Genomic DNA, 14,676 nt, shown 5'->3' with positions numbered 1-14,676 from the left:
ATATCACCGATACAGACGGCAAAGGCAATGTTGTGCAATACCGAACGTGGTCCGCATAATTAGGAAATATTACTCCTGGGTGGTCCGTAATTGTTTGTACGTGGGAGTACATCAAGAGGCAGAAGTCTATGACTTTCTGCGCTGCTGAGGAACGCTCGCTATATGTCGCGGGTTGACGTTGACGTTGCCTTCCTCCTTGGGCTCCGGCAGGGAAATCATTATTTTGGGAAACGAGGCGGCGCGATACATTGAGTGCGTGATGAATAAATCATTCTGACAAAAAACCAGTTAAGAAATGATGGAAATATTTTTGTCATGGAAATAAAAACATTACAGGGAGGCTTCCATTAAAGTACTTCATTTGAACTAGAGATTTTTCGTTACTAAAACATAAAGCTCCGTAAAAAATAACCCTGCTTCACCTTCAAGCTTAAAACGTTGCCGCGCTCCCTACCTGTTATTAATTCCAGTTCATTCCATGAATGTAATTCTATGTATGCTTTATCTGTTATATCCTAGCCTTGTAATATATATGGTATGAAGTTTCCAAGCCTGAACTGGTTACTCCCTCGCACCATCAGTAGTGGTTTACAGAGCACCATGTAGGTATGGCTGTAAAAGTGGCGTTTAGAATTTTTTACTTCTTATTTATTATGAGAGCATGTCTACTTGGCATATAATTTATCGTTTAGGAGCACGGGAGTGTTTAGTTACAGGGTCTACCAAAACCCTTTCCTAGACCGACAGACTACTATTAATAATAAGCTGTCCAGTCAAAGAAATTCAATAATTATGATATGCAGTTTTTGTTTCAATGGTTACATGCATCATTATAGGAACATATTTTTTTACGCATTCTCCAAACGATGGAAGTTTCGTAGAAATAGCTGAATATAAACTCCATCATTGGACAATCAATTATCTCCGACCGTTTGGATATATTTACTTTACATTTACGTGGTTTTATATTTTAGAGCCCACATATTTACCCATTAGGCATTTTCGAGTACACATGCACCTCGCCAACTTCCTAGATAATAATGTAAAATTTTATTCTAATATTTACTACTATCAGACGAAAAACAAGCTGCATCTCATGCCGCGACTGATACTAGAGACCGGTTTCGTTTCAGTATTTCCCAATTGTAAAAGACTAGGTTTGATAATTAATGAACATGAAAGGAAGAAATGGATACTAACCCCCACCGTAATTATTCCAACTACTGGTTTGAAAAAAAATTAAAGAGAGAACGACATTTTATTTTATTATATAGACGATCATCAATTCACCAAGGCTAACGATTAGAGCCATAACTCTTTGCTCAACGCTAAAAATACATTCCTGTATAATTTGCAAGCAAGAAAATCTTTTCCGCTGACAGCGTGTGCTACGCTTTGCTTCAAATATTTCACTTTTCCTCGGGAAATCTGAACTAAAATGTCCATTAAAATGTATATAACAATAATGAAAACGGTAAATATATAAAATAAATATTAAATCTGTCTGTTAGCTGGATTGCGATGAAAAATGAAGTACTGAAGTGGAATGGAAGAGCTACTACAAAGTTTTACAATAACACAACATACATATTCTTCCTCAATGGACTTTAGATGACATAATGTCGATCTGATATCAAAATATTAAAAACATATTTCTCACTTCCTGAATATTTCGCACGAGTCAACCGTTATTGAGATATTCTGTGCAAGTATAAGAAAGAAAATTTCTTGCAATCATTGTCATCAAGAACCATTACTGGACTTAAGAATTTTGCATCACAGAATGTTCCTATAAACATTCGAAAAAGCTTCATTATAGTAGGCTGGTTGAGTGAAAAAAGTTTTCCCTCGTGTGTAGCGTACTCTGCTATTGACCGTCTAATTTAAAAATCCGAGACCTGCAGACAGATGTCTGAGATTTTGGACATCAGATTTGTCTCCGAACAAGGAAATCCGCTTACCTTCGCACGGAACGCATGATTTCACGAGCCATTTGGCATCAAGAGTTGAGAACCTCTCACTCGCCCAATTAACTAGCGGTTTTATGGCTATTTTGACGGTTATATAGAGACACGTAATATGTATTAAAGCGAACACTCCAAACAGGGATCAGTACCACAGCTGAAGTATGGATCTAATAGACGCGACCTAACTCAATTCACAAAAATTGATGATGATAAAAATGTTACCGTTTTTTAGAAAATAATTAAAATGTCGCTAGTTTTTACACTCACCCTCAATCCAAATATTTGTCAGGTCTTGATTCTTATGAAACCTTGTAAAGAATACTCGTATGACTTAATTATTTATTTCAAATTAAAACTTTAATTTATAAATAAGCAGCTATATTCAGTGTAAGTGCCCAATAATCCAATAATTGGACATTTTCTGATAGTGATAACATTAATGCTAAGATTATCGTAATTTAAATTAAGCTTTAACTTAATGACGACAAACAAATAACATTTTTCCAGCAGACATTCCACAGAGGGAAGGAATTATGAAAGACGGCAAATTGAAACGTTGAAAACCTAATAAAAAGCCTAAATACTATAAAATTATAAATACGGGATTACATGTCTTGTATTAATCCTTGCTCTGAATATGCCTAAATAGAGGTCCCGACATACTGTTCCGGATCTAAATAATAGATTTATGAATGGCATTATTATACATTTCGTTTGATTTTATGGGAGGATATAGCATTCAATGGTTCATGGAAACCCTTGAATCCAGTAAACAATAAGCTTTGCAAGGAAAAAACGGTAGAATAAGTGTTTCACCTGGAATTGCCTGTATCAAGGTTTCCCTGTTTCCCTCTGTATGCAAAAGTCTGATTTCATTAAGTTTCCCGATAGCCAACAGGAAGACGAGGGATATGGGGATGAATGGGATGATAATGGATGCGAAGGGAGGGAGGGGCGTGAGGGTGGGGGGGGGGGGCAGGATACAGCAGATAGGGTGAGGGGCAGTCAGCGCGCGGGCGGAATGGAGAGGACAAAGGAAAAGACCTTGGAAAGGTTAAAGGGATCGCAGTAGCGTGACGACGACGTCACCGTGCAGGAAACAAAAGGGTAAGGTGAAGGTATTTCGCGATACGGCGGTGCCTGAAGATAAATACCTGAAATAATTGCGCAGAAAACTACTTAGCTCGTTTCATGGCAATATTATGCAAACGTGGTCTTCTTCCCTTCCCCCCACTTTCAAGGTGGAATCAGGACCCGATTGGGTCAATCCCAGGTTATAAAACGAAACTGCCCCTTTCTGAAAGAAACGAGTAATCCTTTAATTAAAGGATTACTCGATTCTCCAGAGTCTGTCGATGAATTGCACTGGGAACGCAAACGATTCGAGGATGAAAGGCGCCGGATAAATTAATGAATTGCGAAAACGCGGATACGGGCGCAAATATCACAATGCTCAAAAGGTAATTACACGCTCCTAGGTCACGATGTTCAGTATAATTCTATAAGGAAGGATAAATTCATTTCTCAAGAAAATGTGCAGTCATGATATGAAGGTACTTCTTACAGAATTGAAGGAAAATTACCAATATTACGATGGTGCCGGGTATCTATCAATTATGACCGTCGCTCTCGCTTCGCAGTTCGGTAATCTCTTACTTTTGTTGACAGAATTGCGACAGAGCATTTACGAATTTACTTATTTTTTCCAGATTTAAAAACATCAGAAAACTCTCATTCCCAAATAAATATTCAGTAAAGGTGGTCTCTCAGAGTGAAAAATATGGACCTTCCCTAATCCCATATTGGTAAAATATTATTATTATTACCAGATAAATACCTTCATGTCGCGTAAAGTCTCGGAGTTGCACCTTAAATTATACGTATAAGGGAACATGCTATTTAAAATTTAGGACAATAATTAAAATTTGTGGTCATAACATTAATGGTATCTTTTTTTGAAGAATTTTCTCCCAAAATCGAAGAACTTTACACTAGCGTATTTTTACGCTCGTGCCACCTTTCCAAGGTTTTCAGCCCTAACACGTACATATTTTTAAGCAGTTTCATATATTGAGGTGTGATAACAAATCTGATTTTACTTGTCACTCATTTTATAGAAAATGTCCCATTTTGACCTATTATGGATTCACAAAGACGACTGATAACATTATTTACATGCGAGATTTTGCAAAATAAATTTTACCCAGCAATATTTTCTCATTCATTTACTTTTTTTTACTTTCCTTCATAGCGTGGTAAATCCCTAACCCCATTCTTCCTCTTCCTATTTACCCGACATCCGACTGATATCGTTACTTTCTACGTCTCACTGCTTTTGAATATCTTCTCCATCCACTTATTGTCTTCTTCGAATTCCGCCAAACAACTTCCTCTCTTCCCCAATCATACCTAATATGTTATCTTCCACTATTATCACAGACATTTTCCACATCCTTTTCCATTCCCATGGAGTCAAAAGTCTTCCATCAAAGCTTCTTCCGCAAAACTTCATAATCGAAAACCTCTTTCCACAAACATCAAGGCGTGTAGCACGAAACGCTTGGATGTCTATGGGTTTTGAGTGGCATGAAGTTGTTTTTGGTCACATTTCCTGCGTCGCGGGACTCGGATAGACAAACATGTCGGTGTTTACGGAAAATGCGAGAATGGAAGCCATAACACCCGATACCTATCGATGGAAAAGATCTGTAACAGGCTTGGAAATTTGGTAACCATGCAAACTATTTTGAGTATGTATCAATAGCCTTTTTGCCACTTCATCTTTACTCAAGAGTCAGCCGCCTGAAAATTTTCCAGATTTGTAAAATATACTTTTTCTGGCGAAATTCTGCTCCCCGTACACATAGCATTAACCCCATTAATTTCTAAAACAACGCCCTAATTACTGTGTTTCTCCAACTATGCTAAATATCTTCCGAATTAGATTCAATTTGGGCGAAATACTTCTTAAGAATGCCACTACTATCATTTCAAATAAATTAATCTCATCACATACCTTAAGGTTTATAACTGTTCTTATGCTTATACATCACATTGCTAAGACATTCGCTCATAAAGTTATAACCAAACCAATATAAATTACAATTTCAACCGTTGTTTGAGAATCACATTCAGGGAAAGGAGGCCAGATCCTATCCTTGTACCATCTGCAGCATCCTAGGAAGATCTGGTACCTAAATCAATATCACTGTTTGTGCGTACCTGGTAGGGTCCAGGGTAAACCAGATTTGAATCCGGACCCTTCGGTCAGTAACCTAATTTTGGGCTAGCACGCCCCCACTACTTAAACGTCATTCGTAAATCGATCGACTTTATCACCTCGTTTTATTCACAATGCAAAACTATTTCCAGGCTTTCTGAATAATTTCCTCAGTTTATACTTGAATTGTCAATGCCAATATATACATTCGTCTTAATCTTTTTCCTATTTAAGTCTATTAATTTATCATGATGCTAATTAAATTACCTGCAAAGACTATGTACTAGAACTCAAAGAGTTCATTCTATTGGATATTTCGAAATATTAAAATGCGCTTCAAAAGTTCAACATAATTTGCACACGATTTGCAAATATTTGCGTAATGCCTCGTCAAAATTCTAGTTTAATGGTTTGAATTCAAAAAGGAAAATCTAAAAACCTTCTACGATGTCTTAGTTTTACCCAAATTTACTTATTAATCCTTATTACTTATTTATTTTATGCTTAATTACGGTAAAACAGTGCCGTAGTTACCATTGTAATCAATCAGGGCAATGAAGGCTGCAAATAACGTTTCATTGCTATTACAATTGTAAGCATAAAAATCACTACCATTCTAGTTTTCACTGCTTTTTTAGTCCAAGGTTGCTTCTTGTAGGGCCAGATAAAAGTTTAATGGTTCTTCTTCGCACGAGGCGAAAAAATCTGCCCATTGTTTATTCCGTACCGGAGCAAGTCTCCAAAAATATTAAGCTCATTTACCATAGCGAGGTACTTCATTGTTCAAAAGAAAATTTTTATCTTTTGGCCAAATTCTATATTTCATTCCACTTTAAAAAATCAAATTAAAGGATCTCTCGTTCTTTTTCTTAGAAAAATTAAACTATACTTCTGTCATTTCGTTTTGTGAACATATGAAGTTATATTAATGTTTTATTTGTCGGTTCGCTTTGTTGCGAAATAATATGATGCCATTAATAATTTATATTACTTAATTATATTTTCGGCAGCTTCAATATTTTCGTTACCCGGACACTTGTTATGGTATCGTCGACATAGGACTCCTCTAACTTTACGTTTAAAGATGATAAATAAATATTCATCCATCCCAGTTCTCCCTACTACAAACTTTCTCCCACAGTTTCATTAGAATTAGACGATTAGAATTTATTCCTTATCCCTAGAGCGGACTGTTATATTTTACAATAATTTTCTCAGACAGGTTCTTTCTATTTTCTCGAACGGCTTAATGAATTAACAAAACAACTTAAACCCTGTCAAATTAATACATACACGCCCTTCTATTAAATCTCTGATTATTTCTATTCCTTCACGACTTCCCTTCTTCGCCGTCCAAATTTGGACTTCCTGATGTATTTCTACATTTACATCACCCCATCTATCGTATCAATATCTTCTACCTAATTCTTTAAGTTTAACAAATTTCTTGTCCTTAAATTCTCTGCAAAAATCTGTTCCGTAATTTTACAGTTTCTCTTTTCTCTATCGCCATCTTCCCTTCTGCTGCTGACTCGGGCTTGCAAGGATTTCGTGTGATGACGAACGTGGAGGCCATGGCTCCACCACCGAAGAACACAATATCCGCTTCAGTCAATTAGTTGACAGTATTCATTACGCTATTATTTGTACCCATTGTCTTCACGGGAAGACAATTGAAAGATTTCACCATATCTTCCTCAATATTGTTTCTAAAGTGATATCGTCACTTTAATGAACGCCCCACTGGAGTCAGATACCTTCAAAGCCTTCACTGACTCACAGGCGCTGCTGCGTTTATTATTTTTTGTCTGGATCGAAACCTTCGATCTTTCTTGCATATTTCATCCTCCGAGTGTTCATAATAGCTCCCGCAAGTGGAGTCCTGGGGGTGACCGCAACGCGAAAGCTTTTTACCCCGTCAGGGTTGAGTTTCTTGTGGAGTGCGTGAAGTCAGTAGTGCAGGCAAGAGCACGTTAAATAAGTAGATCAATCAGGTTACCAATTACCAATTTTTTCATAAAATATTAGGCGAGTGAACAAATAGATGTAAGATATAAGGAGTGATTTCAAAACTCTCCCAAATATTCCCAAATGGTCATCTAATGAAGTAAATTCCTTCTTCATCCACTGACATGGGAAAACCCCAACGTTGAATTTCAACGATAATGGCCAAGGAATCGTCACCCCTCCCATGACGAATTACATAGGAATGGACAAACTGAAAAACATGTACAAATAAAACAAGAACCACTATTTTGAGATTAAGAACTCTGGGAAATTCCATACAAGAGGAGACATCCTTGGCATGTTTTTCGAAGGCGTCTTGACAATGGCAAGGGGGATTTTCCTCAGATCCAGACCCTCGCTCACCTGACCTCACGCGAGAACACTTTCAGAAATTGCCGCTTTCGTGGAAACGATGGGGGGAGTGGAAGGTGGAGTGGGGGTGGAAGATGGGAATTACAAGTAGGGAGGAAAGGGGAGAGAGGGGGTGGTGGCAATGGGAACAAAAGGAGGCGGGGGTGGAGGATGGGTGGGAGGGAGGAAGGCCAGGGAGGAATCGTCGATTAAAAGCCCAGTCCTTTTGCGAGGCGGATGGAGTGGTTCTCTCTCTCTTTCATATTTCCAGGGGGGGCGGCAGGATCGGATTGCAGTGATTTGATATGGTGTTCCTTAGGCCACTCTTATTTATTTTTCATTAGTCCGAAAACAGCAATAGGGCCTTTACATCAGACTTAGAGCAATCATATAATAATTAGACATAACTACACACACTTAAGCCCTAGGAGGAGAAAAACCCACTCAGGCGAGAATCGAACCCACAACCTCTAGGTTGGCAGGCAAGGACGTTACCCTGCCGCCACCGGGGTCGACCTTGGAGACCATTAGCTCATTGTCACCATCCAGAATTAATTAATTAATAATTACAAAAGGGATATAATAATGGGATTCCATCGCTCCTAGAGCAGAACTTTGTTTTATGGAGGCTTAATGACCCTCTTCGTTCCGGCTCCTCTGAGACGGGTTGTTCAAAAATGCTTCTCAAAAACATACAGATTCTTAAGATAAACAGTGATAATTTTTTTTCTCAACTTCAATTAAATGAAGGGTTTATGCTTTTGAGATGGATTCCCACAGTGTATAAAAGGAGATAAATTCCCACAATTAGTTATACTGCAAAGGCAGAATGTGCTGTTATGGCAGAAAATGTTACGGAATCCTTGTTACCCGCAAAAACCTATAGGCAGGGATTTAGCTTTGAGACGGTCCCCCTAGAACTCAAACACTCATGTTTTGATTTTCAGAAAAAAATCATGATAAATACGACGTTTACGTACATAAACAAGTTTATCGAGGTATTCGAAGAGTTCCAATGAGCATAAAATGATATCAGTTAAAGTCTATGTACTTAAGTATCTGAATTAAAGCCGGCTACGCATTCGTAGAGCATAGTCACTGATGAAAACTAAGGCTTAAATTTTGTATCATTCTCTTATTGTTACCCGTCTTACTATCTAAATATAAATAGTTGTCCATTAATTAGTTCGGAAATAATTTCTTCTATAATCTGGAACTAATGTGATAGCGTCCATTTTAGGGGCCAACCTCCAGTTTAATTAAGGTGCGTGAAAAACCAATTTGCTTAGTCACGTCAAAGAAAGAAAAAAACGGCGGTCGGTGCTTACTAAATATTCTGCGGGAAAAATAAAATAGTTCACATTCCAGTAGCGTCTCTCCACATTGACTCGTCCATTTGTTTCCCTTGAAGTATCCGCGGTCGGATTCACCCACAAAGATGAGAGGCTGCTAATCCGCCCAGCGTAGCAATATCGTTCGACGATGTGCGATGGATGATATGTTTCTTTCTACCAAAGGTTGAAGTCGTCCATTCAAATAGACAAGTAAAGCGTTAATATGGGGATCGAGATGGCGCGGTGACTATTGTACTGGCTTCCTACCCAGAGGGCCAGGGTTAGAATCCCGGCATCGTTGAATATTTTTCAGTGGAATTTTAATCCCTACTTGAGGTGCTTTGTCTGGGGCACTTTGAGTGAGTACGCCGTCCGTCGGATGGGACGTTAAGCTGCGGACCCCTTGGCGCCTTTCGTAGAGATAGAGTGGGTTAATGCCGACGCCGGGTTTCTCTCCACCCTTCCTTTTCCATCCATCCCTAATGGCGCAAATGACCTTAGATGTCGGTCACCTACCGTGAATACTACTCCTACTACCATTAATATGTCCAAACATGGAGTAGTCTCGTGGAATTAAAGTTGCCTATACAACAGGATAAAACGTGGGTATGTGTGCATTTTTTTCCGTTATGTAACAGAATGATTTAAATATTTATTTCATTCTCCAAATGTTTAGATTTTCCACGGAATCATATAAATTGCCATTCATTTCTTCCAACAAGTGACAGGAATGAGTTTCCATGAAGTAAATTCTTCATTTCAAGCGATAGCTATATGGAATGCGGCGAGCGCAAATGGGACCCAATGTATAGTTAAATTCGATCGAGTAATTACTTCTGAACACTGGGACGTGTCACATAAAAACTTATAAGATCAACTATTACTCATGATAAGTCGCTATTAGTATACGGGATATACTTATCTCGCAAACCTATAACGACAACATTTTACAGGACTGACTTAGCATGCTCAGAATTTTGGGATCATGACATTTCCTTAAAAACCTTTCGGAGGTGTATTTAAGTTGGTGACAGGTCATTTCCGACGACAGGACTACATTATATAGACTTACGTGTCAAAAATAGCAAAAAGGTATCATTTCCAAGACCTATATACGGTCTTTTTCAAAATTCTATCAATGAATTTCGAGTGAAATACTGACACTAGCGGAAGAGTGAGAACAACTAAATGAATTATTCATACCGGATTCCTCTCATGATTCAGTAACAGGTTTCCCTAAGGAAACTTTCGATGCGTAGGGGAAGTCGTCAAAGGCGTTTACCTTTCTGATTTTCCGGGCACTCAAGGGTAATTTATTCCTTTTACAGTGATTAAACACTTTCGCATGCCTTACCCTTACAATCTATCTGTCTCTATCTTCTCTCTTTAAAAACACATTGGTCTTTCTGGATTAGAAGATGATCGGAAATGTAGATGTAGGTGTAATAAAACATCGTGTCCACATAGTGCTAAATAAAGAGAGATACCGAGGTGGCATTAACCTCGATTTTCGCAAAATCTTGAAACTCCTTGTTAATAGCAAGGAAAACAGCGATTTAGAAGACTTAAGTAAATAACTCCTTCCTTTACGAAGTCCTTAATATCCTTGAGTCAATGTGAAAACATTGTTTTCTGATAATCATAGGTAAGGAGCAGGAAGCGTGTCGCATTTCAGAACTTCAGCTCACGACAATGAATGCCTCGAGATGTGTGAGAAATACTCGAGGCCCTGACGCTAAAAGGTTCCCTTTCCCATGCTTGAAAAACTCCGCGCAATAATCAACATGAATTAATGAGTTTGATTTAATTAAAGGCTGCATTCTTATTTCCTAAAGGCATCAAAAGGGCCAAAGCAGAGCATAGAAAAATATACACCACCTCACAGTATAAGTATACCTACTACGTATTAGTACGTTTTTCTGAAGCAATAACTTCAATGAGAACTTCACATCACTTGACTAAATAAGCATTAGCAAGTCAATGTATTAAGAAACAAGGGGCATTCTTAAGTATTTTTTTTAATCTACCAATACTTCTGCATTGAGTGACTAAGCACATTCGCAGGATGGTGCAACAGGATGCATGGAAAAAATATTAATGTGCAAGTCGCATTTTAACATGATAAAAGAACTCATGAGTACCGATAAATGGTAAAAACAATAATTTGATTCGAACGACGCAAAAATAAAAAACACTGGGCCTATAAATGCTATTTTTAAACTTTTATTGTAAAAATTTATTAGTTCCTATCCTTGAGAACTTTTTCGTTTGATTTTTTTTACCTTGATTAATATTCAGCCTTTGTTCACGCTGAGATAGGTGAGCACCAATACAAAAATGCAGAATACCTATGAACTCAGTGATATGCAGCTTACTGCTGGTTTTATGCAAATTTATTTATAGTATATGAGCTCACTAACTGGACTGAGAAGCTCAAATGAAAACACACGTCTAAACGTCATCATTTTTTTCTTTTTCTCTGAAACATGCCTCGTTTGTTTTAATGGGAATTTCAGCGAGTTTTTTCCTCCCGATTTTATCAAGATAAAACCATCGATCAAATCTCTTGCCATAAAAGCAGAAAGAAGTGAGGAGTGAGCATTAAGCTCATTATCAGATTTTGCGGAGGGCTTGAAATCAAATGTTCGCATTGCCGCACCAATGGCATTCACGGCTGCACGCGACCTTCTTCAAGTCTATTCCCGAGTATTAGTTTCACCAAATGATTCACTCTTGAAAGCACTGTTCTAAAAAAAAGGGTGCAATCCAAATCCATCAATTGGCGTGATCCAGAGAACCTTGGGGCTGTCTCGCGTCGACCATTAGCTTCAGCGTCCGTTCGCAATTATTTTCGGTCAGCTGCGCTCCGGCCGAGAGGGCGTGCCCCGAAGTGCACCGTTCGATCGCCGCAACTCGATTGTCCCGAGTTCCAATCATCCAAGGCGGTCGTGCTCGAAGCACAGGGCTCCGCCTTTGCACAACGCCTCACTCTAAGCTCTGCGATGGGAATACCTCGGCGTAGGGGTGAGTAGGAGGCACATACCATAAGCTGTACCTACTCCTTGATCGAAAATGGCTGAAAAGTGACAGTCTTGTTCCACAGGTCTCGGAAAATATTAGGCGTAAAAAATCACGCAGAACCGATGTGATGGGACCCGCCGTGACAAATGATGTGATCATCATTTATGCATTCACAGGCGTGATATTCAAACCATCCGACGATGGTGACAGCAGGAATGTTGAATGGAAAGCTAACGAGGGATTACATTCGAATTAGGGAATTATTTTGATTTGATTAAATTTGTTTCTGTCAGACAATACTCACATCAATCCATAAATCAGTCTGGTATTCCATCTATATAACTTTTATGACCGCGGACCCTATCATCGATTGCGAGTGATGGGTAAAGATAATTACACGTGGTTGTGGGCCGGGCGTAAATCTCTCATTTATTTTCAAGTACTTGAGGTGATCGGAACATATTTTATTCAGTAATGATTTCCTGCACAGATCTGAAATAATTTCCAACATAAACAATAACATAATCCAACACACATTTACGTGAGCATAACTTCTCCCCCTTCCATTTACACCGTTAAGATTAAATCTTGCACCACACACTACCTCAGAGGGTCTAAAAAATCGCATACTAAGGTTACGATATTTCAAATCGTCGATGAACGACGCGACACAAATTTTGCATCTGTATGATAGAGGAAAAAAATCCATTATCGTATCTTCAATCGATAGCTCTCCATGTTTCTGGATTGATTTGATTGCTTTTTCACTAATTACAAAGAATAGTGAATCAGCACACAGGGTTCGTCCGGAAAATAAGTGTACTGAGCTCAGGAAAAAAAATTTATTACACTTTTACATATCTTAAGCTAATATTCCTCAAAATAGGACCCTTGTGAGTCGATACACTTGTTCCAGCGGCGTTCCCATTCCTGGAACGCTCCCGCGAAGGCATCATCGGGAACCTCTCGAAGACACGTCTTCACGGCCTCTTTGACGGCGTCCAAAGTCCCGTATCGCGTTCCTTTCAAACTCCTCTTTATCTTCGGGAACAGAAAGGAGTCCGGTGGTGCCAAGTCCGGGCTGTAGGGCGGGTGCGGCAGCGTTGCCACGCCGTGCTTGGCCAAGAAGTGCGACACGACAAGCGCGGTGTGAGACGGCGCCTTGTCGTGATGCAGCCGCCAGATGTTTTTGATCGCTGGCCGGACGCGGGCGACTCGTTTTCGAAGCCTGTCGAGCACTTGGACGTAAAATGCAGCATTTACAGTTTGTCGTTCAGGTACAAATTCGTTGTGGACGACTCCCCTTTTGTCAAAAAAGACAATGAGCATCGCCTTGATCCGAGATTTGCTCATGCGAGCTTTCTTTTGACGGGGTGATGATGGGGTGTGCCACTCCGCACTTTGTCTCTTCGACTCCGGTTCGTACTCAAAGATCCACGTCTCGTCACCAGAAACAACGTTCTCTAAAAAATGTGGATCATTTTTGCAGTGATCCGCAAGTTGTGTCGCGATTTCCAAACGATTGAGTCTTTGATCATCACTGAGCACTTTCGGCACCAACTTTGCACAAATTTTTCGCATCTGTAATTGCTCCCTAATAATCTCGTGCACTGTTGTTTTTGGCACATTACACTGCTCTGCTATATCCGAACACTAAGACGACGATCAGAGTTCAGTACATCGCGAACTTTTCGCACATTTTCGTCGGTGAGTGTCGTTGATGGGCGTCCAGGCCGTGGTTCGTCGTCGACCTCTTCTCTGCCCTCCACGAACATCTTGTGCCACCGAAAGATCATGTTTCTGGACATGGCTGACTCCCCGTAAGCCTGGTTAATCATACCGACAGTTTCGGTAGACGATTTCCCAAGCTTTACCGCAAATTTGATGGAATAACGCTGCTCCGAAAACTTCGGCATCGCGTTCCGTGACGTGGGTCGAGCGTGGAGGTTCGCGTTAACAGAGCTCCTCACTACACCACAGCTCAGAGCCGACTGCCTTTTTCAGCGTCGCTTGCCAACATACCCCCCTCCAATCGCAGCCCGTCAGAGCGGTGCTGGGCGCGCCTGGAGCGGCGGGAAAAAATCAGTACACTTATTTTCCGGACGAACCCTGTATGCAAATGGAGATCAGCAATCGCCCTAACTGTTCTCAATGTACAGCATATAAGATGTAAAGAAAGGTTCCGTCTAGATAAAAATAAATTATTACCTTGCTACAGTCTCTGATACTAAATACCATTTACGCGTCCCGTACACAAATTTATCGTTAAAAATACTTCGGCATGGAATACAGACAGACTGACCTTTATAATACAGAGCGGATGTTTGCCTTAATTATCGTATTCCAGAGGTTTAGAGTCTAAAGGAAGCTCCTAGTATCCAAAATCATCGGGCCAAAAATATCTGATATACTGGAAGCACACGCAGTCAGTCCTTGGCCCAACCGTTAAGGATTCAGTAACAATGGTCGGGATTCCTTTGTTTTTCTGCGTGTAATCCTCGGTACAATAAATAGAAGCCTGTGACTACACTGTGGCCAATCTCGCACGCTAAATTGTTTATTGTTTTCCGAGGTCATGCCATTATCTTTGAGGATAGAATTTCGCGGTGTATTTCAAAGGCGATTAAATCATCATTCCGATCGTTTGTGGATTTTAGCTTGGAGTCTACAGACAACCTATCTACTTATCTGACGAAAATTAATAAGAAGAGCTATGCTGAAAGATATGAAGGAGCCGAAGGTTCACAGGGGAAGCCGTAAAATGCCGTGAATATGA

At 39.6% G+C, this 14,676-nt stretch overlaps 1 protein-coding gene across 1 annotated transcript in view; it reads right to left on the bottom strand.

Annotated features, from left to right (window-relative positions):
* Nucleotides 1–14,676, bottom strand: part of Best2 (bestrophin 2) — a 261,189-nt gene that overhangs the window by 174,419 nt on the left and 72,094 nt on the right. The window lies entirely within an intron of this gene.

This window comes from Hetaerina americana, unplaced genomic scaffold (assembly GCF_022747635.1).
Source record: "Hetaerina americana unplaced genomic scaffold, ioHetAmer1.1.p SCAF_4, whole genome shotgun sequence".
Classification (NCBI taxonomy): Eukaryota; Metazoa; Arthropoda; class Insecta; order Odonata; family Calopterygidae; genus Hetaerina; species Hetaerina americana.
The sequence above is the reverse complement of the archived record's forward strand: the minus strand, read 5'-3'. Positions and strand labels throughout refer to the sequence as shown.